Raw genomic sequence first — 27,778 nt, forward strand, 5'->3', positions numbered from 1 at the left:
CCAGGTTTTCTTCCCTTTAAACTTTTGGGGGCCCCCAAAAGAGTGGGGCCCTAAGATATAGCTCGTTTAGCTTATACGTAAATCCGGCACTGCCCTTAACTCTGCTGTTTGACTGCGGAACGGTCTCCCCTCAGGAAGATGGCGAACTCTCCTTCCTTGCAGGTTTTTAAGCAGAGGTTGGGTGGCCGTCTGGCATGGATGCTTTAGCTGAGATTCCTGCGTCTCAAGGGGTTGGGATAGAGGACCTCTGGGGGTCCCATCCAACTCTACGATTCTTCGATTCCTTTGCCAGCAGGGATAAAGTACTTATGGCGCCGTCAGGGACTGTGAATCCCCCATTAGATTTCTAACAGGGTTCTCAGCTCCTCAATTGGCTACAGTTCCCAGGACTGGCATGGACAAGAAGCCATGATAAATTAGGCAGCTTTGAAACAAAAACCCAGCATGCGCTTGTCATGTGAATGCGCTTGCAATCTCACCAGCTGGGGCCGGTTTACGGGGGGGGGGAGATAATCTTTATCAGGGACCCTCACATCTTCCTACCATCCGGCTGATAAGCAGGGGATAGGTCTTGGGCAATGATAGGAATTTTATGGTCTTAGATATATGGTAATGTTCGTAAGTGCACCAACCAAGCACGTACATAGATCAGCACAGAAAGACCGACCTGGAACCATTTTGATTCCTAAACTGAGCAAATGTTTTCTCTGCAAGGTCAAAGTGGGAAACCTCCCCAATGTCTCCTTCCTCACAAATCCTGTCTTAAGGGCACATTTAAGATATGAATAGGGTGTGAGCCTGTGACCTGGCCCAGGAACTAAGTATTTATCATTACAGAAGACTGGCCAGGCTCCCCAGGCAGTCAATCAAGTAACCTGCCAGACAGGAGATAAACAAGGACAGGAGAAAAACAACATTCAAATTTCTGTTGTAGAGCGCCTTTTCTGTGATGTAGGTGTGATGTATCTGGGGGGTGGTCTTAGGTTACACCCCTTATGTGATGTATGTATGATGTTTCTGGGGGTGGTCTTGATCTAAAAGGTAAAGGTACCCCTGCCCATATGGGCCAGTCGTGTCTGACTCTAGGGTTGTGCGCCCATCTCACTTAAGAGGCCGGGGGCCAGCGCTGTCCGGGTCACGTGGCCAGCGTGACGAAGCTGCTCTGGCGAGCCAGCACCAGCGCAGCGCACGGAAACGGCGTTTACCTTCCCGCTATAAAGCGGTACCTATTTATCTACTTGCACTTAGGCGTGCTTTCGAACTGCTAGGTGGGCAGGAGCTGGGACCGAAAGACGGGAGCTCACCCCGCCGCGGGTGGCAATTTCAAAAGTCTTTATAAGGCCTTGCACATCATTTTTCTGGGTCCCTCCTCTCTCCTGCAGGTGAGGGGAGCACCCTGTTGCAACAGATCCATAAAGGCCAAGCCTACAGGCTGCTGTTTTGCTCCAAGTAATCCTGGTTGGTGTCTTTGTTTTTTGTCCAAGCGAGCCCTCGGATTTTTCCGTTAACAGGGGAAAAAGATAATCTTTATCGGGAACCCTCACGTCTTCCTACCGTCTGGCTGATTAGCAGGAGATAGTTCTTGGGCCATGTAAGATTAAGCAGGGGAGAAACAGCAGCTCAAGGATATAGATAACTGCACATTTCTCAACGGAAAAAGGGGTGGGGGGGGGAAGAGTACGATTCTTGGAGACTCTGCATCCTGACCGGAGAATGTGCAGATTGCCTGGAGGATGCAAGAAATGCAAGGTCAGGGATGAGTTGGAGGACAGACCTTCTGAGTCTCCCTCTTTTCCAGGACAGTCCCGGATTCACAGAAGCCATCCCGGTTTCCGATTTGAAAGTCCCTCTTTTCCTTAAAAGTAAAGGTACCCCTGCCCGTACGGGCCAGTCTTGACAGACTCTAGGGTTGTGCGCCCATCTCACTCAAGAGGCCGGGGGCCAGCGCTGTCCGGAGACACTTCTGGGTCACGTGGCCAGCATGACATCGCTGCTCTGGCGAGCCAGAGCCGCACACGGAAACGCCGTTTACCTTCCTGCTAGTAAGCGGTCCCTATTTATCTACTTGCACTTTGACGTGCTTTCGAACTGCTAGGTTGGCAGGAGCAGGGACCGAGCAACGGGAGCGCACCCCGCCGCAGGGATTCGAACCGCCGACCTTTCGATCGGCAAGCCCTAGGCGCTGAGGCTTTTACCCACAGCGCCACCCGCGTCCCCTCTTTTCCTTAGGATGTCCCTATTTTTCTTAGAATGTCCCTGCCTTCAAACAATAAGGCCTTCCCCCAAAGCATCCTGGGAAATGTAGTCTGTTGAGAATGTCAAGAGAGGCTCGTAGACCCCTATTCCCCTCGTGAAAGGACAGTCCTCAGAGTGGTTTAAACCCCTCTTCTGCAACAATAGCAGACCCTCCAAGTGCCCCTATTTTCCAGGGACCTCCCTGATTTAGAAAAGCCGTCCCAGTTTCTGATTTGATCCAAAAATGTCCCGCTTTTCCCTAGGATGCCCCTATGTTCATTGGAGAGATGTTGGAGGTAATGGAGTTATCGGAACCCCAAGGGAAGTTTTATTTTAATGTTTAATGTTTTATTATGTTGTTATATATGCTGGAAGCTTTCTTAAACCAAGGCGTGCTTTCGCATAGCAGTGGGGTAAAGATAAAGGGACCCCTGACCATTAGGACCAGTCGTGGCCGACTCTGGGGTTGCGGTGCTCATCTCACTTTACTGGCCAAGGGAGCCGGCGTACAGCTTCCGGGTCATGTGGCCAGCAGGACTAAGCCGCTTCTGGCGAACCAGAGCAGCGCATGGAAACGCCGTTTACCTTCCCTCCGGAGGGGTACCTTTTTATCTACTTGCACTCTGATGTGCTTTCAAACTGCTAAGTTGGCAGGAGCAGGGACTGAGCAACGGGAGCTCACCCCATCGCAGGCATTCGAACCACCGACCTTCTGATCAGCAAGCCCTAGGCTCTGTGGTTTAACCCACAGCGTCAACCCCTGGAATAGGACGTCCCTATTTTCCTCGCAGAAATCTCAGGTGTGCTCATGTTTCAATTGCCTCCCTTTCCCTCTCCCTGCCCAGAGCCACCATGTGGCCCCGGGGCCTTTAGCTAGAAGGGAATATGGCCCTCATTCTGCTAAGGGTTTCACACCCCTCCTTTAGGGAGAGTTGAGGCTGGATCTGTGCCTTCCCACCTTTACGCCACACCTGTCTGCAGGGCTAACAACCTGCCTGCTAGACTTGGGCAGGCAAAACTGCAGCTGTTTGTTTGAGGTTGTTGGGTTGTGTTTTTTTGCATTTTGCTGGGTCGAGCGCGAGGTGCCGCTCTGAGCTTGTGTGCAGTTGCAACGTCAGAACCGCCCGGGGTGCCAGCAGCGAATGGGCCGTGCCAAGTTGGCACGGGGAGGGTTTGTACAGTATGCTCCTCCAGAATTGGATTACAAAGGAGCTTGTCGGCTAAGTGATCGGCACAGCTGTTCAAAGAATATTAGTTACTGTAAAGGTTTTTTTCTCGATGGCCTAAGAGAACATGGAGAGGGAGCCTTCGCTAGGTGGAAACACAAAAGTTGATTGCTAGGCAGCCTCTTGTCCCCCGCGGGATAGAGATTCATCAAGGGGCAAGAGGTGGAATGAATGCCTTTTGGCCTCTGCTGTTTATTTAAAACTTTGCACCGGTCAAGATGGCCTATTCAAGGCTGATCGCACAGGACAGTCCCAGGGAGGGGGAGCTGGCAGACCGAGGGCGGGGAAAGGAAGAGGGAGGGAAGAGCAGGATTTGATCTGGGCTTGGACTTTGGCAAAGGCCAGTCCTCTGCAGCTAGGCCTCAGTTATCCCCCTGTGAAATGGGAGCACACCCGGAGAACGACCTGAAAATATTCACAGATGGTATTTAACTCCAAGTATACCTGCTAAGGGGACACGGGTGGCGCTGTGGAGCCTAGGACTTGCCAATCAGAAGGTCGGCGGTTCGAATCCCTGCAACGGGGTGAGCTCCCGTTGCTCCGTCCCAGCTCCTGCCAACCTAGCAGTTCGAAAGCACCTCAAAATGCAAGTAGATAAATAGGTACCGCTCTGGCAGGAAGGTAAACGGTGTTTCCATGTGCTGCTCTGGTTCGCCAGAAGTGGCTTAGTCCTGCTGGCCACATGACCCGGAAGCTGTACGCCGGCTCCCTTGGCCAGTAAAGCGAGATGAGCCATGACCGGACCTAACGGTCAGGGGTCCCTTTACCTTTACCTAGGCTCGCTAAGAACAGGGGTCAGCAAACTTTATCAGCAGGGGGCCGGTCCACTGTCCCTCAGACCTTGTGGGGGGCTGGACTATATTTTGGAGGGGGTGGAATGAACAAATTCCTATGCCCCACATTTTGGACTCACCGCTGTCCATGGAGGAGCGGGTCAATTCTGTGCGCAGGGCAGCTGTCTACCAGCTCCATCTGGTATGCAGGATGAGACCCTACCTGCCCACAGACTGTGTGGCCAGAGTGGTGCATGCTCTGGTTATCTCCCGCTTGGACTACTGCAATGTGCTGTATGTGGGGCTACCTTTGAAGGTGACCGGGAAACTACAACTAATCCAGAATGTGGCAGCTAGACTGGGGACTGGAAGCAGCCGCTGAGACCATATAACACCCAAAAGACTTCCATTGGCTCCCAGGACGTTTCTGAGCACAATTCAAAGTGTTGGTGCTGAACTTTAAAGTCCTAAACAGCCTTAGCCCAGTATACCTGAAGGAGCGTCTCCACCCCCATCGTTCTGCCTGAACACTGAGGTCCAGCTCTGAGGGCCTCCTGGCAGTTCCCTCCCTGCGAGAAGTGTGGTTACAGGGGACCAGGCAGAGGGCCTTCTCGGTGGTGGCACCCTCCCATCAGATGTCAAGGAAATAAACAACTGTCTGACTTTTAGAAGACATCTGAAGACAGCCCTGTTTAGGGAAGTTTTAATGCTTGATATTTTATCACTTTATTATTAATATTAATAATAATAATAATATTCTGTTGGGAGCCGCCCAAAGTGACTTGGGAAACCCAGTCAGATGGGCGGGGTTTAAATATATTATTATTATTATTATTATTATTATTATTATTATTACTTGTGAGCTCCCCACAACCACCCAACTCGCCACTGTAACTTGGTCAGAGACAGTGGCGTAGCGTGGGTTGTCAGCACCCGGGGCAAGGCAAGTAATTTGCGCCCCCTAACCCGTGGATTTGCGCCCCCTAACCCTAACCCCCAGATGTTGCGCCCGGTGCGGCCGGCCCCCCCTGCATCCCCCACGCTACGCCACTGGTCAGAGATCCATGCTCAGTCTGCCAAGCAGCCATTAACCAGAGAACTACCTACATCAGCATTTCCCAAATTCCTCTCCCACATGGGACCGATTGAAAATTGCTTTGGGCCTTAGGGGACCACTTAGCAAATTCTCTCTGCCTGGTACTGCATGGTGCTGAGTGCTATATTGTTTTTAATTGCATTTCAATTGCTTCTCCTTTCCTCTCCGTCACCTCTGATCTGTGCAGATCACCTCGCAGGTGGGCTGAAGAGATCTTACAACAGCCTGCCGTTCCGTCGCAAGACGGAAAAGAAAGAAAAATTAATATAGAAATAATAAGCAATGGTGTTTAAGTGGACGGACAAGGGGATGGCATAAACCTCTTTCGTTCTTTAAGGGAAGATGTTGCTGTTATGTAAGGAGCTGGAATCGATAAAACGATAGCTGGCGAATAATGGGAAAGGAAACAAAAGTAAAAAAATCAAAAAGTTCATAATTGAATATAAGGAATGGGATGTGAATTAGAAATGAATATGGTATGTCGTATGGGACGTGGGTGGCGCTGTGGGTTAAACCACAGAGCCTAGGACTTGCCGATCAGAAGGTCGGCGGTTCGAATCCCCACGACGGGGTGTGCTCCCGTTGCTCGGTCCCTGCTCCTGCCAACCTAGCAGCTGGTAACATCAAGGTTGCAGGTTCGATTCCCATATGGGCGTTGCTTAATATTCCTGCATTCCGGCCCAACTCTACAATTCTGCGATTCGAAACTCGGTCTCCTCTGTTTTGCAGCGCCGTTCTCATGACCAAATCACTTCTGCAACCGAATAACACATAAAAATGGTGTTCACAGTGTATCTAGTGCAACGCTCTATTTCAAAATAGTTGTCGTATCTCAAGGTATATACACAAAGTATCAAATGTGGTGACAGTAATAATAATGCAACAAAACAACAACACCACAAACTGGCTTTTAAGTATAAAACCAAATTTACTAGAATAGTAGCTAGAATAGAGATAGACTTGTAACCATTCAAGCAACAAAGGTGTCATGTACAAAAGAAAGCCTGGAGATACTGTAAACATGGAGTGGATAACATGTACAATTGTATCTTAACAAGGTACATGTGCAATAAACGTTATACAGACTGCATAAACGAACCGTTCAACAAGTAGCGTAAGTCCAATCACAGAATGGCAACCCCAGCAATGGCAAGGGTAGCACACTGGAGAATGTGAAAAAGTTTCTCAAAGCTGTTTTTCAAAGATTGAACTGGATGAGATGTTCTTCAACGGGTCTTGAGTTGGAAACACAAAGCTGTATGCATGGATCAGTCACAGGAAGGCAAATCAAAGCCACCCCCCTGGTGAGAATAACGCGAGTGGGCAAAAGGAGACCTGTTCGAGTGGCGCTGTGGGTTAAACCACAGAGCCTAGGACTTGCCGATCAGAAGGTTGGCGGTTCGAATCTCCGCGACGGGGTGAGCTCCCGTTGCTCGGTCCCTGCTCCTGCCAACCTAGCAGTTCAAAAGCACGTCAAAGTGCAAGTAGATAAATAGGTACCACTCCGGCGGGAAGGTAAAAGGCGTTTCCATGTGCGGCTCTGGTTCGCCAGAAGCGGCTTAGTCCTGCTGGTCACATGACCCGGAAGCTGTACGCCGGCTCCCTCGGCCAGTAAAGCGAGATGAGCGCCGCAACCCCAGAGTCGTCCACGACTGGACCTATTGGTCAGGGGTCACTTTACCTTTACCTTTTACCTCTGCGGATATATTACAGGTTTTGCTACACGCTTCATCAGTCAATGGATTACTGAATGGTATGAGAAGAGAAGACTCCCTGGAAAAGACCCTGATGTTGGGAAAGATGGAGGGCGCAAGGAGAAGGGGACGACAGAGGACGAGATGCTGGGACAGTGTTCTCGAAGCTACCAGCATGAGTTTGACCAAACTGCGGGAGGCAGTGGAAGACAGGAGTGCCTGGCGTGCTCTGATCCAGGGGGTCACGAAGAGGCAGACACGACTAAATGACTAAACAACAACAACAGTTCATGTAAAATATGCAGAGATGGATGACATGCAGAATGAACCGTGGGAAGAGAAGAAGGGAAATCAATTGATTTAAGGTTGTTTGGATGAATATTTTGAAATGTAAATTAGAAAAAAATAATAATAAATATTTAAAAAGAAAGAAAGTTAAGAACACAGAAAGCTGCCTTTTTAAAAATTTTGGCAGCGTCACTTCCTGGGCCTGTGTACAGCAGTATTGGCCACACTAAGTCTCTCCCAGACCTACCTGACAATTGTGGAGACTGGATCTGAGACCATTCAGTGATGGCTGTTTGTGTGCATGTTTTAGATACCAGACAGGAGAGTCTTAATGTGTCCACAAGCCGTAGATCTTGGCAACAGATTGCTGGGGAGGGTTTAGAATTCCCTCCTGCGGTGCACCAGATTGTCTCTTTGGCCCCTGCCGAAGCCAGCCCTCTTCCAAGCAAGCTTCTGAAAAAAAACTTCATACTATTTGACGCATCTCTCGGATTTGAATTGATTCGATGTACGTGCCACCAGCATCTTAAAAAGCAGAGACATCACCTTGCCAACAAAGGACTGTATAGTTAAAGCTATGGTTTTCCCAGTAGTGATGTATGGAAGTGAGAGCTGGACCATAAAGAAGTCTGCTCGCCGAAGAATGGATGCTTTTGAATTCTGGTGCTGGAGGAGACTCTTGAGAGTCCCATGGACTGCAAGAAGATCAAACCTATCCATTCTGAAGAAAATCAGCCCTGAGTGCTCACTGGAAGGACAGATCCTGAAGCTGAGGCTCCAAGACTTTGGCTACCTCAGGAGAAGAGAAGACTCCCTGGAAAAGACCCTGATGTTGGGAAAGATGGAGGGCACAAGGAGAAGGGGACGACAGAGGACGAGATGGTGGGACAGTGTTCTCGAAGCTGCCAGCATGAGTTTGACTAAACTGCGGGAGGCAGTGGAAGACAGAAGTGCCTGGCGTGCTCTGGTCCAGGGGGTCATGAAGAGTCGGACACGACTAAACGACCAAACAACAACAACAACGTGCCGCTGCTGTTGTCAAAACACTGGACCTTCCAGGGTCCAGTTTTGAGACTCGAGTATAAATCCCGAGATTACTGAGCCTCTTAAAAAATATATTAAAAAGGCCACCTGTGTTTTATCCATTGGGATTGTGCAAAAGGAACTCTGCAGATACTCAGAGACACTATAAGGTTACCAGACGTCCCTGTTTGCCGGGAACAGTCCTCAGATTTACAAATCAGTCCCCATACAAAATCCATTGAAGTTGAAAAGTGTCCCCGGATTCATTGAAAAAAATCTGGTAACCTATGTGATTCTTATTACTCCAACAACGTTCAGGGCCCAGCCTCTGGTGCCAAGAAGAAATCCTAGGCAACGGAGCCCCCTTAAAAACCCCACTTGCTCTCTAGGTTTCCAGTTACCGTCTAAGAGCCAGTGTGGTGTAGTGGTTAAGAGCGGTGGACTCGTAATCTGGGGAACCAGGTTCGCTTCCCTGCTCCTCCACATGCAGCTGCTGGGTGAACTTGGGCCAGTCACACTTCTCTGAAGTCTCTCAGCACCACTCACCTCACAGAGGGTTTGTTGTGGGGGAGGAAGGGAAAGGAGATTGTTAGCCACTTTGAGACTCCTTCGGGTAGTGATAAAGCGGGATATCAAATCCAAACTCCTCTTCTTCTCTTCTCTCTCTGCCTCATCGACCTCACAGGGTTGTGTGAGGGCGAAATGGGAGACCAACAGATAAAGTGCGGCCTATAAATTTAACATAAATAAAAAAAATTAAGAAATGAACGCCACCTTGAGCTCCTTTAGGGGAACCAGGGATGTGAATAATTAAAACTAAAAATTCTTAATTCCACACCCTCTGGCCTTAAGGTGTCAAGAAAAATCTGTTCTACCATTTCTACTTCTAGTTAAGCATTTTTATTTATTTACTTGAGGAGAGGGCAGCTGTTCCCACTGGCTACTCCCATGCTTGAGCCAACCCTCTTTTTTATCCATTGGGGAGGGTGAAAGGCACTCTGCACGGGCTCAGAGGCCCTGTTTCATTCCCCACACCTTCCAGGCCCCAAAACTGAGTGCCCAGAATAAATCCCAGGAAACCCTTTAAAAATAAGCAAGCAAACAAACAACCAACAGCAACACGCACCATCATTTTCGCCATTAGGGCCGGCAGCTCTCTGCACATGCTCAGAGGCCCTGCTTCCTTATTATTACCCCACACCTTCCAGGACCCAGAAGAAATCCTAGGAGCCCCTTTACAAACAAACAAACAGGGCGCGCGCGCGTTTTGGCCCTCTGGGCGTGCCGCGCTCTGCACGCGCTCAGAGGCACGGCCAGCCAGGCGCCCTCCCCCTCGCGGGGAGAATCCGACCACATTTTTTTTAATTTCATAACAAGTAAGCAAACAAACCACCAACAAGATGCGCCCAAGTTTTTACGCTTGGGGCTGGCCGCACTCTGCGCGCGCCAGAGGCACGACCAGCCAGGCGCCCTCCCCCTCGCGGGGAGAATCCGACCACATTTTTTATTTTTATTTTTATTTAATAACAAGCAAGCAAACCAACCACCAACAACAAGAAGGCGCGCGCGCGTTTTTGCGCTTGGGGCTGGCCGCGCTCTGCACGCGCTCAGAGGCACACCAGCCAGGCGCCCTCCCCCTCGCGGGGAGAATCCGACCACATTTTTATTTTTTATTTCATAACAAGCAAGCAAGCAAACCAACCAACCAACAACAAGGCGCGCGCGCGTTTTTGCGCTTGGGGCTGGCCGCGCTCTGCACGCGCTCAGAGGCACACCAGCCAGGCGCCCTCCCCCTCGCGGGGAGAATCCGACCACATTTTTTATTTTTTATTTCATAACAAGCAAGCAATCAAACCAACCAACCAACAACAAGGCGCGCGTGCGTTTTTGCGCTTGGGGCTGGCCGCGCTCTGCACGCGCTCAGAGGCACGACCAGCCAGGCGCCCTCCCCCTCGCGGGGAGAATCCGACCACATTTTTATTTTTTATTTCATAACAAGCAAGCAAGCAAACCAACCAACAACAACAACAAGGCGCGCGCGCGTTTTTGCGCTTGGGGCTGGCCGCGCTCTGCGCGCGCTCAGAGGCACGGCTGCTCCTGCGCCTTTCCCCGTCGCTCTCGATGATCCACAGGCTCCGCTCCTCCCTCTCGGCCCCGGAGGAGGGGGAAGCGAAGGCGGGAGGGAGGGAAGGAGGGAAAGCGAAGCGAGAGCGCCTCTGCCCGCCTCCTCGGGGCTCCGCCTTCCCGGGGCCGCCCCGTCTCCCTCCACCCTGACCCGGAGCTCCGGCGAACTCCGGAGCCGACGGAAGGCGCCTCGGAGAAGCGGCGGAGACGCGCGCGCCGGAGCAGCAGGTCTGGATGCGGGCAGGAAGGGGGCTGGCGGGGGGGCTGGGGGGGGAGAGACGGAGGGTCCCCCCTCCCTGGGGAAAAGGGGCAGTGCCCAAGCAGCGCGCTCTGGAAGCGACAGCGCCCCAGGGCTGTGCATCAGCCGGCGTCGGCGCTCCCTCCCCAAACGCCAGCTGGGCATCAGCGTTGGCACAGCTCACAATGCTAGATCTGAAGCAAGGATTCGTGGGGGTTTTTTTTTGGGGGGGGGGTTGCGCCGCCGCCGCCCATCTCTCTTCCATGGGCACATCTGGGCAAAGGGGACACGGCGATGGGCGCAGCAGACCCGGGCGGGGAAGGTTGTCAGAAGTGAGTCAGGAAAAGAAGGAGGGTGGTTTTTGGGGGGAGGGGGTATCGCGCCTGGGGGGGGGCGCCTGGGGGCACGGGAGCCAACCTCAAGGCGCCGAGGTCCCTTCACCCCCCCCCGGTAAAATATTTGAGGGAGCGGGCTCCACAAAGTTGATGGGCATTGCCATTCAAATGGTGGGCAGGCGCCATGTCTTGTGATTATGCGAGGCACGGCTTACCTGGGCAAACATACACCCCCCCCCCGATATTTTATTCAGGTTGGCACCCCTGCCAGAGGGTGTCTCTTGGCTGGTGGGCAACGCCGGCTCAGTGCCAAAGCTGAACTAGGACGAAGAAGGAGCGCTTGGTTTGGTAGAAATTGGGTACCACCCGGTAAGGGGCACCCAGAGGACATCCAGACAGAGCGAGCGAAGACCTGGAAGAGACCCCCCCAAACACACACTCACAAAGGGCACCAGTGGCATCAGGTGGGCGCTGGCAGCTTTGAGGCAAGAGGGCGGGTGTTGGTAGCGAATGGGCCTTAGTGTCGGGCGGGCACAGTTTAGGGCACACTCAGAGAGAGAGAGAGAAAAGGCCCCAATCGAGACTGGGAAGGGGCACCTAGAGGCCATCAGGACCGCCCTACATCCTGGGACATAACGGCTTGTTCTCTGTGTGGGGAAGTTGGCAGTGCCAGAGCCGTGCGCGGGGAGGGAGGGAGGAAGAAGGCAGGCTCGATTTTGCTGTTCCAAGAGACACGGCCTTGTGAGTAGTTGGCAGCAAGGTGGTTCGGCAGTGCCCAGTTGGCAGGGTATCTTTTTGGGGGAGGGCAGGGGCCTGTAGCACCACGGCTCAGCGCTGGGGGCGAGGCCACTGGGCAAAGAGGAGCAGGAGCCCCTAAGCGTGGGGCCGTTATTCCGCCACGTGGAAGTCGCCAGACAACCAAGGCAGAAAGGATAATAGATGGGCCTAGGATTCGCCTGGCAGTGCCCGGTTTGGGGGGCAAGCTGCAGCAAGGCCGGGGCATGCCCGGCCGTGCCAAAGATACTGCTCTGGGAAAAGGGACACGTGGGTGGTGTTTGTGGGGGCGGGGAGAGCCTCCCCCCCCCCCCAGTTGGCAGGGCTGATTCGTCGGCAACAACCACGGTCGCCAACTTTCCCTTGCAGCTGGCCTTGTGGTGCCTGGAAAAAGAACTGGTCAAACTGCCAACCGAATAGGCTTCTGCCTGCCTAAGCTGGGCTCTCTTCTCCCTGCCTCTTCCCATTTGGCGGTGTTGCCAACTCTTTTTTTGGTGCCCCTTCGGCCCTCCCCCTACGCCTTTAAGAGCTGCCTGTGCTGCAAAAGGAGGGGAAGTGGGTTTTTTTTTGTGTGTGTGTGTGTGTCCCCTCATTTCCTTTGTAACACATGTGCCACAAAAGGCACAGGAGCAGGGGCCAGGAAATGAAGTTGGCAACCCTGTAACGGGGGTTGCCAAACTGTTGAGCACTGTTTCAGTTTTGATTTGTGCTTGTTTGAAAGGTTCTGTTACGGCTTTCAGAAATCGCTGGGTCTCTATTCCTCGTGTTATTGATTATCTTATCTTATTGATCGTATCGCACAATTAGAGCCTATTGCATTATGTGGCTTTCTGGATTGTGCTGCCGTACACTTTTAGAACAGGGGGACGTCATTAGTAGTAAAGGTAAAGGGACTCCTGACGGTTAGGTCCAGTCATGGCCGACTCTGGGGTTGCGGCGCTCATCTCGCTTTACTGGCCGAGGGAGCCGGCGTACAGCTTCCGGGTCATGTGGCCAGCAGGACTAAGCCGCTTCTGGCAAACCAGAGCAGCGCACGGAAACGCCGTTTACCTTCCCGCCAGAGTGGTACCTATTTATCTACTTGCACTTTGACGTGCTTTCGAACTGCTAGGTTGGCAGGAGCAGGGACCGAGCAACGGGAGTTCACCCCGTCATTGCAGGGATTCGAACCGCCGACCTTCTGATCAGCAAGTCCTAGGCTCTGTGGTTTAACCCATAGCGCCACCTGCGGAACAGGCACTTTCGGCAGGTCGAGTCTTCGTCCTGCCCCCCCCCCTTTCCTTGCAAGGACTTCGGGGTAGTTTTTAAGTAGTTCTGCCTCCCTCGGACCCTGACCTGGGTCACAACGGCCCTTTGAGGTAGGCTAAGCACAGAGATGGGACGCGGGTGGCGCTGTGGTTAATCCACAGACCCCGAGATCATCTTCTGAGGCCCTCCTTCGGGTGTCTCCTCCTCAAGAGGTCTGGAGGGTGGCAACACGAGAACGGGGCCTTCTCTGCAGTGGCTCCCCGTCTGTGGAACGCTCTCCCCAGGGAAGTTCGCCTGGCGCCTTCATTACACACCTTTAGGTGCCAGGGAAAAGCGTTCCTTTTTAACCAGGCCTTTGGTCGATCTGTTTGACATCCTATACCCTTTTAACATGTGGCTTTTTTCTGGTGTGTGTGTGTGTGTGTTATTGGATTGTTGTTTTTATTCAGATTACGGTATATATATTGTGATCTTTTCTGTGAACCGACCTGAGACCGGGTATAGGCTGGTATATAAACTCTAATAATAATAATGATAATAATAATAATAATGTTGCCATTAATTTTTGCTAGGACAGAAGTCAAAGGCCATCCGTTAGGCCAGCCTTTCTCAACATCCCCAGATGTTGTTGAACTACATCTAGCAAGCCCAGAGCTCAGGCATGATGGGAGTTGTAGTCCAGCAACACCTCCCGCAGGTTGAGAACCACTGTGTTAGGCTGTATCTAACTAAAACATACGCAGAGCAGACCTTCGATTAACGTGTCTTAGGCTGGGCACATCTAAAGCATGCAAGGACCTCCTGGGAACTGTAGTTTGACCGCCACAGCGCTACAATTCCCAGTACCAAACTTCAGTTACCAGTATTCTCTTTTTTTTTGTGGGGACGGGGGCAGAAATGTGCTTTATAGTGTCCGTGCAGCAGTTTGTCAAATACAAACCAGTGTCTGACTGGCAGAAGCTCATAAGGGTTTCAGCAAAGAGAGCTCCCCTCGTCATCTGCTTATGCCTTATGAGGAACGGTCGAAGGAGCTGGGTACTTTTAGCCCAGAGAGGAGCTAGAATCAAAAAGTGTAGAGAGGGGTCCCCAGCGGTCATCTAGTCCAACCCCTGCAATGCGGGAATCGCCGCTCAAGCATCCTCGACACATGACCACCCAGCTTAAAAACCTCCAAGGAAGGAGAGCCCTTTTAACTTTTTTTCCTTTTCATTTTCCCAAAAAAAATATTAGTTTTCACAATATTATAAACAAACAAGCACACAAGACAAACAAACATATTATTGAAAATTACACTTATTAACTTTGTTAAGTGACTTCCTCGCTTCCCCTTGGTTGAATTTCATTCCATATCCTTTTAACAGTTCTCCAAATCCCAATTTTTATGAAATTTAACTTAAACATTAACATCCTTAGATCTTGACCTTATGGAATTAAACATATTAATTCATCACTTAACGTAAATAAAATCCTAAGCCCATTAGGTATCTGCAAGCTGTTTTCAGTTAGCTTGACTTAACAAATTTAAGTAAATAATCATTAAATTTATTCCACTCTTCCTGATACTCCTCCTCCTTCTGGTCGCGGACTCTTCCGGTTAGGTCGGCTAGCTCCGAAAAATCCATCCTCTTCACCTGCCATTCTTCTATCGCTGCTAATTCTTGGGTCTTCCACTTTTTAGCTAACAAAATACGAGCAGCAAAATACGAGCCCTTTTAACTTTTAACCAGATCCTTTTAACCTGGGATCTTGTCAGGATTCGAACTCGGGGCTTTGCGCACGCCGGGGGTACATTGTGCTGCGGAGCTGCAGTCCCAAAGCAAGATTCCTCACGGTTCTGGAGCATTTTAAAATGGGGTTGCAGGAAGCTGCGACTTCTCGAGCCAGACCGTTGACTCATTGAACCCAATACTGCCCACACGGACTGGCAGGAACTGTCTCAGGGAATTTCCCTCTTCTTTCTAGAGATGCCACTGCGGTTCAGACCTGGGAGAGTCTCCTCCTCATACTCACTGCTGGTTTCCTCGCCGTCGTCTTTATAGGCGGAAGTCAATCTTCGACTCGCTGGGCTGAAATCAATGCCTCTACCTGCGCCGAATCGCGATATGGTCTGGACTACAGTGGTACCTCGGCTTTAAGTACTTAATTGGTTCCGGAGGTCCGTTCTTAACCTGAAACTGTTCTTAACTTGAAGCACCACTTTAGCTAATGGGGTCTCCTGCTGCCACCGCACCGCCAGAGCCCCATTTCTGTTCTCATCCTGAAGCAAAGTTCTTAACCTGAAGCACGATTTCTAGGTTAGCGGAGTGTGTAACCTGAAGCGTATGTAACCTGAAGCGTATGTAACCCGAGTTACCACTGTATATGGTCCAGGGATTTAAGTGTGGATTGTTGATATTATTATTATTATTTATTTGAAATGAAATTACAGGGTGCTTATGAAAAGCAAAGATTATTGTCTGTGATAGGTAAAGGTAAAAGTAAAGGGACCCCTGATCATTAGGTCCAGTCGTGGCCAACTCTGGGGTTGCGGCGCTCATCTCGCTTTACTGGCCGAGGGAGCCGGCGTACAGCTTCCGGGTCATGTGGCCAGCATGACTAAGCCGCTTCTGGCGAACCAGAGCAGTGCACAGAAACACCGTTTACCTTCCCGCCAGAGCGGTACCTGTTTATCTACTTGCACTTTTGACGTGCTTTCAAACTGCTAGGTGGGCAGGAGCAGAGACCGAGCAACGGGAGCTCACCCCGTCATTGCGGGGATTCAAACCGCCGACCTTCTGATCGGCAAGTCCTAGGCTCTGTGGTTTAACCCACAGCGCCACCCGTGTCCCAATTGTCTGTGAAAAATGGAGTTAAATGTATGTCACACAGGCACATACCTTTGGCAATTTAATGGGCTGTTACCTAACTCATTGTGCATCACACATTTGTATCTCATAGGCCGATCAGGGTAACCGAAACTCAAGCAGGTTGGGTTGCCTTCTCTGAGTCAGCACCTCCTGGTGTGACCCAATATCGTCCTCAAAGATGGGCACAATGAAGGCTCATCAGAATGGAGCCTTGGCAAGGGGTTGTTGTTGTTGTTGTTGAGTCGTTTAGTCGTGTCCGACTCTTCATGACCCCCGGACCAGAGCACGCCAGGCACTCCTGTCTTCCACTGCCTCCCGCAGTTTGGTCAAACTCATGCTGGTAGCTTCGAGAACACTGTCCCACCATCTCGTCCTCTGTCGTCCCCTTCTCCTTGCGCCCTCCATCTTTCCCAACATCAGGGTCTTTTCCAGGGAGTCTTCTCTTCTCATGAGGTGGCCAAAGTCTTGGAGCCTCAGCTTCAGGATCCGTCCTTCCAGTGAGCACTCAGGGCTGATTTCCTTCAGAATGGAGAGGTTTGATCTTCTTGCTGTCCACGGGTCTCTCAAGAGTCTCCTCCAGCACCAGAATTCAAAAGCATCCATTCTCCAGCCATCAACCTTCTTGATGGTCCAGCTCTCACTTCCATACATCACTACTGGGAAAACCATAGCTTGAACTATACGGACCTTTGTTGGCAAGGTGATGTCTCTGCTTTTTAAGATGCTGTCTAGGTTTGTCATTGCTTTTCTCCCAAGAAGCAGGCATCTTTTAATTTTGTGGCTGGGTCTTTGTTTTGAGTCCCACTCTGGGCAAGAGATTCCTGCATAGAAGCGGGTTAGACTAAATGACTCTTGAGGTCCCTTCCAACTCTACAGTTCTATGATATTGGAGCCAGAAAAATCAGGAACGTGGACAGCCCCAAAGAGAGAGGGGCTGTTAAAGTGCTGCAAAGTGCCAAAGATTTCAGACCTTCCAAATGTCCATATTTTCCAGGGACAGTCCCGGATATATAGATAATAATAACATTTATTTTCCCCGCACATCAGGCTGGGTTTCCCCAGCCACTGTGGGTGGCTCCCAACAGAATATTAAAAACACAATAAAACGTCAAACATTAAAAACTTCCCTCAACAGGGCTGCCTTCAGATGTCTTCTAAAAGTCAGATAGTGGTTTATTTCCTTGGCATCTGATGGGGGGGCGTTCTGCAGGGAGGGAGCCACCACCGAGAAGGCCCTCTGCCCGGTTCCCTGTAACCTCGCTTCTCGCAGGGAGGGAACCACCAGAAGGCCCTCGGAGCTGGACCTCAGTGTCTGGGCTGGACGATGGGGGTGGAGACGTTCCTTCAGGTATACTGGGCTGAGGCCGTTGAGGGCTTTCAATTTCTGTGGTGTCCCCCTTTCCCTTGTGCTTATTTTTCCTCAATGGTTCATCCAGCCGGGCCTTCATGGCTAGCAGCCATTGATGGAGTGCGCACTCAGCTCCTTTGCAGGCTTCTCACTGGGGAATCTGGCAGCCCACTGCCAGGAGAAGGTTCTGGACCTCATGGGCTTTTGTGCTGACCAAGCAGGGTCTTGGGTTCTTATGATCAGTGAATGCTCTGACTCAGAAGAAGAAACTTCCCTATATTCCAGAATCGCAGTCAGTGCATTCTCCCCAGATGACTCACTCTGATTGCACATTTCATACCCTAAAACCCTTCTCGGATTAAAATAGGGACGTCCTATTCCATAACAGATGTGGGTTAAACCACAGAGCCTAGGGCTTCTAACTTATATGAAAACTTAAAGGTAAACGTACGTACAGCTTCCGGGTCATGTGGCCAGCATGACTAAGCCGCTTCTGGCGAACCAGAGCAGTGCATGGAAACGCCGTTTCCCTTCCCGCCGGAGCGGTACCTATTTATCTACTTGCACTTTGACGTGCTTTCGAACTGCTAGGTTGGCAGGAGCAGGGACCGAGCAACAGGAGCTCACCCCGTCGCGGGGATTCGAACCGCCGACCTTCCGATCGGCAAGTCCTAGGCTCTGTGGTTTAACCCACAGCGCCACCCGCGTCCCTTCCTTTACCTTTATTCTATTATTATAATAATAATAATAGTAATAATAATAACAATAATTATACTCCCCTCATCTGACTGGGTTGCCCCAAGCACCCTGGGCATCTTCCAACCTATATAAAAACTTAACAAAACATTAATTTAAAAACTTCCCCATACAGGGCTGCCTTCAGATGTCTTCTAAAGGTTGTATAGTTACATCTCAGGGCTCACCTAACTCCGTACCCTCCTAACATTTCTCTGAGGGAAATAGGGAAAGCAAGACGCTCCTGGATCAAATTAGAAAGTGCGACAGCTTCTGTTAACCCAGGGCTGCCCCTGGAAAATAGGGACCCTTGGAGGATCTGCGGGACTTGATTCGAACTCGCACCTCCCAGCTTCTTGAACCTTGCAAAGGTGTGGGAGTGTCCATTGTGGTCCCTTGGTGATGTGCGAGGCGCGTGCCCTCTGCGCATGCCCAGAGGCTCCCTCCTCTACCATCCCTCTCTGTGGTGTTGCAAGAAGCAGTGGGACGCGTGCCGAGAATATAATCCAAGCACTCCCTCTGTCATTACTTCTGCATCTTCTTCCCTGGAACACGTTCCAGCTTGTTGCCCTATGTTCTTTTTTAAAAATGTTTTATTCAGAGGTCCTTTAGATGCGAGAGAATACCGTGTGGCGATGTACAGATAAACCCACTCCTTCTGTGCCGCTTGCTTCATGTGCTGAAAGCTACAATTTCCCACTGATCTCCGTGGAGCTTATTTCTATGCGCACAAACGGCACAGTGTGAAACGCTCCCGCTCCACCCACTAGGCCTCGCTGCAGTGCTCGCATGGGGAAATTTCTATTAGCCCGAGGGCTGTTCTTCCTCCTAGGCCTCTTTCCAGCGGCCACATGCTAGCGGCGGGCGGTATCAAAAGTGCGAGGAACAACGAAGGAAACGTTTGACCTAAAAAAAGGATCCTGAGTTTATCAAGTTCTTTCAGGAGCTCACAACACCTCCGCTGTTTTGAGATGTGTTTCTGTGCTGAGCAAGGCAGTTTTGCACGCTGAGAACAAGAACATGAAGAAACTGAGAAGGAGGGTGAATTATAAATGCCAGCTCCTCGAAAGATTCCATCAACGGCGTCTCCCAAAAATTTCACGCATCACTTGGGAGAACAGGCGAACAAATGCCGGAAGAAGCAAAGATCGCTAGTGTGGAAGCGACGATTCTTCAACATCAACTTCATTGGACCGGTCATGTTGTGTGGATGCCTGATTTTCGTCTTCCAAAGCAACTCCTCTATTCCCAATTTAGGAACGGAAAGCGTAATGCTGGTGGCCAACAAAAGAGGTTCAAAGACTCTCTCAAAGCAAGTCTAAAAAAATGTAGTATAAACACCAATAACTGGGAAACACTGGCCTGCGAGCACTCCAGTTGGAGAACAGCCTTTTCCAAAGGTGTCGTGGGCTTTGGAGACACTCGAACTCAGGACGCAAGGGAGAAACGTGCTAAGAGGAAGGCACGCTTGGCAAACCCTCACTGGGATCAACTCCTGCCTGGAAACCAATGTCCCCACTGTGGAAGGACGTGTGGATCCAGAATCGGCCTCCACAGTCACTTACGGACTCATTGTTAAAACCGTGTTTATGGAAGACAATCTTACTCGGCTACGAGGGAGCGCCAAAGAGAAGAGATATTTATCCCTTGCCTCATGCTTCTGGGTTGTAGCAATTTAAAATCCACCATTAAAAGGAGATTGCCATCACAGGGACAGGGCACATCTTGTATATCGTCGGTGTCACTAGGCAGAGTTAAGACTCGAAAGAAACCATCTGATTCAGTTTCCCCAGCCAACAGATATATAAACACAATGAAACATTAAACATTAAATAAACTATACAGGGCTACCTTCAGATGTCTTCTAAAGGTTCTGTTTCTATACTGTATAAAATAAAATGAGACCAAATGGAATCAAATCCCCACCTCGCCTTCAAGGGCAGCCCCACATAAATTTCATTGCAGTAGCACAGTCTGGAAGTTGCCTGAGAATGAGTCCTAAAGTGTCTGGAGGCGGTTGGAGGATGGATGGTGGCTAACAGATTGAGGTTGAATCCTGACAAGACAGAAGTACTGCTTGGGGGGGACAGGGGGCGGGCGGGTGTGGAGGACTCCCTGGTCCTGAATGGGGTAACTGTGCCTCTGAAGGACCAGGTGCACAGCCTGGGGGTCATTTTGGACTCACAGCTGTCCATGGAGGCGCAGGTCAATTCTGTGTCCAGGGCAGCTCCATCTGGTACACAGGCTGAGACCCTACCTGCCCCCAGACTGTCTGGCCAGAGTGGTGCATGCTCTGGTTATCTCCTGCTTGGACTACTGCAACGCGCTCTCCGTGGGGCTGCCTTTGAAGGTGACCCAGAAACTACAACAACCTAGACTGGTCACTGGGAGTGGCCGCCAAGACCTGAAAGACCTACATTGGCTCCCAGGACGTTTCTGAGCACAATTCAAAGTCTTGGTGCTGACCTTGAAAGCCGTAAACGGTCTCTGCAAAGTATCTCTGAAGGAGCGTCTCCATCCCCATCGTCCAGCCCGGACACTGAGGTCCAGCTCCGAGGGCCTTCTGGCGGTTCCCTCCCTGAGAGAAGTGAGGTTACAGGTAGGAGGCAGAGGGCCTTCTCGGTGGTGGTGCCCACCCTGTGTTGACGTCAAGGAAATAAACAACTACCTGACTTTTAAAAAGACATCTGGAGGCAGCCCTGTTTAGGGAAGTTTTTAACGTTTAATGTTTTGTTGTGTTTTAATATCTTGTTGGAAGCTGCCCAGAGTAGCTGGGGAGACCCAGCCAGATGGGCGGAGTATAAGTAATAACATTATTATTATTATTATTATTATTATTATTATTATTATTATTAGGGCCGTAGATGGAAGTAAGGACTCCTAAAGCCACACACAGAGGCCACTTGAGCCTCCAGGCCCCTGCTGCAACTCCTATTATTCCTTAAAAACAAAGGAACAGCATGGCAAGAGTACCAGACAAAAGAGAAGCCGCTGATCTAATATTTAGACAGTGGCGAAAATGTACACAGGATTCCCGGCACTGTGAGCCGGCCGCAATCGAGCCAGGGGAGTTGCATACACTAGGAAAGGAGAAGGTTTTGTTGTTTATTTCAGTATTATTTCCCACTGGGCAAGATGAGAGGCTGGTTCTCGTTTCCACTTGCTGATAAGGAAACACTTCGGATTCCGGAGAGCTTAGGAGGGGCAAGGGGAGAGGGAAAGGAGGAAAGATAAACAGTGTGCCTTGACATAAACCTCGAGAAATGCATGCCCCCCATTGAAAATAGGGACATCCTATTTAATAATCGGGACGCGGGTGGCGCTGTGGGTTAAACCACAGAGCCTAGGGCTTGCCGATCAGAAGGTCGGCGGTTCGAATCCCTGCGACGGGGTGAGCTCCTGTTGCTCGGTCCCTACTCCTGCCCACCTAGCAGTTCGAAAGCACGTCAAAGTACAAGTAGATAAATAGGTACCACTCCGGCGGGAAGGTAAACAGCATTTCCGTGCGCTGCTCTGGTTCTCCACAAGCTGCTTAGTCCTGCTGGGCACATGACCCGGAAGCTGTACGCCGGCTCCCTCGGCCAGTAAAGCGAGATGAGTGCCGCAACCTCAGAGTCGGCCACGACTGGACCTAATGGTCAGGGGTCACTTTACTTTTTACTATTTAATAATCACAATCATAATCATAATACCCATCTGAGTGGGTTGCCCCAGCCACTCTGGGAAGCTTCCAGCATAAATTAAAACATAATAAACCTTTAAAAGCTTCCCTGCACAGGGCGGCCGTCAGATGTCTTCTAAAGGTTGTGGAGTACCTTATCTCCTTGGCTCAGGGCTCGCATAACTCCATCCCCTCCAACATTTCTCTGATGAAAATAGAGACGTCCTAAGGAAAAGCGGGACATTCCGGGAGCAAATCAGAAACTGGGACCGCTTTTGTAAATCTGGTACTGTCCCAGGAAAAAAAGCTCACTTGGAGGTGTGGAGACGCTCCTTCGGGTCTACTGGGCCAAGGCCATTTAGGGCTTTCAAGGTCAGCACCAATGCTTTGAATTGTGCTCAGAAACATACTGGGAGCCAGTGTAGGTCTTTCAAGACCGGTGTTATATGGTCTCGGCGGCCGCTCCCAGTCGCCAGTTCTGGATTAGTTGTAGTTTCCGGGTCACCTTCAAAGGTAGCCCCATGTAGAGCGCATGGCAGTAGTCCAAGCGGGAGATAACCAGAGCATAGACCACTCTGGCCAGACAGTCCGCAGGCAGGAAGGGTCTCAGCTGAGATTGGTTGTCCATCATGTCTCTTCCTGGTCTTCCATGGCCCAACGACAAATGACGTCTTTCACACTAGTAACCCTTCTCTCTCGCGCGTCGCCCAGCAAAGGGATTAGATTCCAGTGTTGTCTTTGGCAAAGGGTTGTCTTTCCTATCGCTTTCAGCCGTCCAGCTCAAGCGCTGCATCAGCATTCATGCACCCGTCTCCATTTCCATTCGAGAGTTCGGCTCGGCAGGATGTGTGCATCGCTGGGTATGTGCTGTCCTTTCCTGTCGAGGAAGGGAAACCGGGAAAAGAACACCAATCGTGTCTCTCTCTCTCTCTCTCTCTCTCTCTCTCTCTCTCTCTCTCTCTCTCTCTCTTTCTCCAGCTCCATCCCTTCTCCTCCTCCTCCCACAAGGATGTGAGGATAGGACAGGCCGAGAGGGGGTGGGTCTTGTGATCTGGGCAGCCCAGGATCTCCAGACACACTGCCCCGGCTTGCACCCTGTAGACAAGGCACGTTCCACCATCTCTTGAGACAGATGGACCCATAGTTGCCGCAGTTGTTGCCATAGCTGCCAACCATCCCTTATTTGGCGGGAAACTCCCTTATCCCAGCGCTGTGTCCCACTGCTGTCCCTTATTGATGATGTCCCTTAAATTTCCCGGGTTTCAAAGGAAGCAGCTCCTCTCCCTCCCTCCCTCCCTGCCGGCCAGGGAGGAGGGAGGCTCCAACTGTGTTGCTTGGCTGCGTGGCTCACCCAATAAGGAGTCTAAGAACGACTGGGGGGTGGAGCTTGCATGCCTTGTGCCGATCCAATCGGCCGCCTTGCCTGGTGACTCGCCTTTGCTCAGCGCTTCCCAGCGCAGAGGTGACGGTGGTTTCCCCTTTGCCGGGTTGCTGCGCTGTGGGAACCACCGCTTGAGGCTTCGTTTGGCTGCTGGCTGGGCTTTCTGCCTTTGGCTCGGAGGGGCTCAGAAGTTGAACATACCTATGCTTGGAAAATCCCTTATTTTGGCTGCTGATCCCTTATTTTCGAGGCTGCTGGTCCCTTATTTTCAAATCTGTAAGTTGACAGCTATGACAGGGCCGTCTTGAGCATATCCTGCGCCGTGGTGCAAAGATCCTTCTGGCGACACTTTCCCAGAGTTGTCAACCTTTTTTTTCAGGGCTAGAGGAGGTGGATAGCAGCTCCTCCGGCGGGGAGGAGACGGTGGCTGGATGCGGCGCCTCCTGGCTCAGTGGCCTCTTTGTGCTGCGGTGGCCACGGCAGGCAGCACGCCGAGCGAGCGAGAGCACGTGCGCCGCTCCCACCTGGCGTCTTCAGACTAAAAGGGAAAAAACTGAGGCAACACTCAGAGGGAGCGGCGCACGCACCCTCGCTCACTCAGCGCGCTCGTCTGGTTTCCCCGGACTCTCGCCTGGCGCCCTCCATAACTTGGCGCCCTGGCGCCCCGCGCCACTAGCCTCTATGGGTAAGACGGGCCTGCAGATGGATTGCAACAACAAAAACAACTTCTGCCCTGGTGGGAGGTCAACTCTGGGGCTGCTAACACAGCAGTTTGACTTTGCCCTCGGCAGCAGGAAGATGCCAACGGCAATTTGTTGTTGTTGTTGAGTCGTTTAGTCGTGTCCGCCTCTTTGTGACCTCCTGGACCAGAGCACGCCAGGCACTCCTGCCTGCCACTGCCTCCCGCAGTTTGGTCAAACTCATGCTGGTCGCTTCGAGAACACTGTCCCACCATCTCATCCGCTGTCGTCCCCTTCTCCTTGTGCCCTCCATCTTTCCCAACATCAAGGTCTTTTCCAGGGATTCTTCTCTTCTCATGAGGTGGCCAAAGTCTTGGAGCCTCAGCTTCAGGATCTGTCCTTCCAGTGAGCACTCAGGGCTGATTTCCTTCCGAATGGAGAGGTTTGATCTTCTTGCAGTCCATGGGACTCTCAAGAGTCTCCTCCATCACCAGAATTCAAAAGCATCCATTCTTCGGCGATCAGCCTTCTTTATGGTCCAGCTCTCACTTCCATACATCACTACTGGGAAAACCATAGCTTTAACTATACAGACCTTTGTTGGCAAGGTGATGTCTGTTTTTAATCTTGCGAACCGGCCCCCTTAGCTCAGCCAGTAGAACTCAAGACTCAATCTCAGGCTCGCGGGTTTGAATCCCACGTCGGGCAAAAGATTCCTGCATTTCAGGGGTTTGGGCTTGGCGCTTCCAGCTCTGGGATAAATAAAAGAACCTGCGTGAATGAAATCAAACGATGGTCTCTAACATGGAATTTGCCCTTTTCACAGCTTCCGCGCATGGCGTCGGGATCTTTCCCCCAAGCAAAAGAATAGGATCCACCTGCAAATTAGAGCTTGCGCACACACATCAATTCTGTTTATGGAGATCCCTTTGCTCACACATAAACACAGTGCCCAGACCTTTGGGATGATTAGTTTATATTTTTGCCTTGGTTCCCTAAGGTGCTGGGAGCGTGCTTTTAAAATTCCGTCCAGCCTGGTTGGGCAGCGAAATTAAATATTAAGCATTAAATGGTGATCTTTAAAATGCTGGTTTCTCTGTCTCTCGTTCCCCATTAGCAGATCAGGACAATGAGTGTTTGAGGCCCCTGCAAAGTTAAATTCTAAACTCCTGGCTCAAAATGTTCTTGCCCAGATTTCGCTTACTTCCCCTTGCAACCTTTTTTAAAAAAAGAAATGTTCTCATTACTTTGATCCTCAGACTATACAATTTGTTCTTTGAGGGTTATGATAAGGCTAAATCTTAGGACACAGCCTGTAATGGATGGCAAGGATAACTTTATCCCCAGGTTTCATATCTGTTGAGAGAGAGAGAGGTACATATATATCGTTTTATATTCCCTATTGAATTATTATTTTTCTAAAAACCACATAAATACAAGTGCACGGTGTAAGATAAGGCACAAAAAAGAAGGGGGGGGGAGAAAAGAAATAGGACAGTGTAAGAAAACAAAACAGAACAACAGAAAAGCTGTATGCATTACCAAAAATAATATTATTGCAGTTCAACAAACCTTAACCTAATAGGGTATTTATAAAAAGGAATTCCAAGTACCGTTGACTTTGTGCATGGCAAGTCTGTGTTTGCACGCAACTTGTCCATGTGCAGCAAGTTTGAACGTATCTTCAGTCGTTAAAGAAAGCCACATCATTATTATTATTATTATTATTATCATTATTATCATTTTCTTGTTCATACTACATCTTTTTGCTGTAGTAAGGGCTCAGAGAATCCATTGATATTGTCCCTTTGTTAGATTCTTGGGCACGTAGAATTCAAAAGGATTATTTTCCCCTGCAAATTTCAGATTATTCCGTACAGTCTAGTGAATTATTATTATTCTTCCTGACCGCTCGGCGGCGAAACTTTCTGCGCAGGTTCAGGGACAGGAAGTCCCCTTTCACACTTAACGGAGGAGACCCACTTCCGAACTTCGCTTTTGAGCAGACAGATCTCGTTCTGCAAAAACATCTGTGCCAAGAATGCAAAGTTACGTAACTTCCAGAGGAGCTGGAGAAAATGAAGTGGAATGGAGGGTTGGCAGAGTATCAGGGGACAGACAACTAGTGGTCTAAGGGAACAGGATTGGGCCTGGACTGAGGTCTCCTCTGTGTGCGATATGAACGAGATTTTCTCGGTGAGAAACTCGCCAACTAAGCCAAGCAGAGGGAGGAGGAGGACGTTGGCAATGCCTGGTTAAGGGGTTTTAAACTGCCCCTTTCGTAGGACCTTAAGGTAAAGGGACCCCTGACCATTAGGTCCAGTCGTGGCCGACTCTGGGGTTGCGGCGCTCATCTTGCTTTCCTGGCCGAGGGAGCCGGCGTACAGCTTCCGGGTCATGTGGCCAGCATGACGAAGCCGCTTCTGGCGAACCAGAGCAGCGCACGGAAACGCCGTTTACTTTCCTGCCGGAGCAGTACCTATTTATCTACTTGCACTGGTGTGCTTTCGAACTGCTAGGTTGGCAGGAGCAGGGACCGAGTAACGGGAGCTCACCCCGTCGTGGGGATTCAAACCACCAACCTTCTGATCGACAAGTCCTAGGCTCTGTGGTTTAACCCACAGCGCCACCTGCGTCCCTTCGTAGGACCCTAGAATGGTTGAATTGAAAGAGGGATCCTCCCCAGGTCATCTGGTCCAACCCCCCACAATGCAGGAATCTTTTTTTGCCCAGTGTGGGACTTGAACCCTCAACGCCAATTCTGGGCTGCATCAATAGGAGTATAGCATCTAGATCAAGGGAAGTAATAGTGCCACTGTATTCTGCTCTGGTCAGACCTCACCTGGAGTACTGTGTCCAGTTCTGGGCACCACAGTTCAAGAAGGACACTGACAAACTGGAACGTGTCCAGAGGAGGGCAACCAAAATGGTCAAAGGCCTGGAAACGATGCCTTATGAGGAACGGCTAAGGGAGCTGGGCATGTTTAGCCTGGAGAAGAGGAGCCTAAGGGGTGATATGATAGCCATGTTCAAATATATAAAAGGATGTCACATAGAGGAGGGAGAAAGGTTGTTTTCTGCTGCTCCAGAGAAGCGGACACGGAGCAATGGATCCAAACTACAAGAAAGAAGATTCCACCTAAACATTAGGAAGAACTTCCTGACAGTAAGAGCTGTTTGACAGTGGAATTTGCTGCCAAGGAGTGTGGTGGAGTCTCCTTCTTTGGAGGTCTTTAAGCAGAGGCTTGACAACCATATGTCAGGAGTGCTCTGATGGTGTTTCCTGCTTGGCAGGGGGTTGGACTCGATGGCCCTTGTGGTCTCTTCCAACTCTATGATTCTATGATTCTATGATCCCCGTCTGGGCATTGCTGCACATTCCTGCCTTCCAGGGGGTTGGACTAGATGATGTCTAGGGTCCCTTCCAACTCTACAGTTCTGTGATTCTACGATTCTCCTTCCAAGCCTTAATTGCAACAATTCTCCCGAGATTCTCGCGGGTCGCCGCAGAGCCAAGCGCTCCCGATTCTCTGTTTGCGATCTGCGTCCGAAATGTTGTTTGTTATTTCTTCCTTTATTGCATTGCGAAAACGTTTGCCGGCGTCCGAAAGCCAGCTTGCAATTATAATTGCATTCAATATACGACAGGAGGGGCCGAGAGAGAGAAAAAGTCTCTGCCTTAGTTTTGTTTTCCAAAGGGACGGCAATTCTAGGATTCTATAAAAGCAGGTCTCGTTTTTTGCGTCGTCGTAACTCGGTCCTTGATCTTATGGTGAAGCATAGCTATGAGAAAGGGCAAACTTTTTCAGCAGGGGGCCGGTCCACTGTCTCTCAGACCTTGTGGGGGGCCGGACTATATTTTGAAAAAAAAGGAAAAAAGAACAAATTCCTATGCCCCACAAATAACCCAGAGGTGCATTTTAAATAAAAGGACACATTCTACTCATGTAAAAACATGCTGATTCCCAGACTGTCCGTGGGTTGGATTTAGAAGCCGATTGGGTTGGATCCGGCCCCCGGGCCTTAGTTTGCCTACCCATGAGATAAGGTAAAGATAAAGGGACCCCTGACCA

The 27,778-nt window shown here is 50.5% G+C and overlaps 1 protein-coding gene across 2 annotated transcripts in view; it reads left to right on the forward strand.

The window, feature by feature from the left end:
* The window catches only part of CERS4 (ceramide synthase 4), a 100,890-nt gene that overhangs the window by 13,906 nt on the left and 59,206 nt on the right, over positions 1 to 27,778 (forward strand). The window contains exon 1 of one of the 2 annotated variants that reach the window (XM_053372353.1): positions 10,519 to 10,687. The exons of the other annotated variant lie outside the window; for it this stretch is intronic. The gene's annotated coding sequence lies outside the window, so the exon portion shown is untranslated. Of the gene's footprint in view, positions 1 to 10,518; positions 10,688 to 27,778 lie in introns of those variants that run through there. 2 annotated transcript variants of the gene reach the window in all.

The sequence above is a fragment of the Podarcis raffonei genome, chromosome 18 (genome assembly GCF_027172205.1).
Source record: "Podarcis raffonei isolate rPodRaf1 chromosome 18, rPodRaf1.pri, whole genome shotgun sequence".
NCBI classification, from domain to species: domain Eukaryota; kingdom Metazoa; phylum Chordata; class Lepidosauria; order Squamata; family Lacertidae; genus Podarcis; species Podarcis raffonei.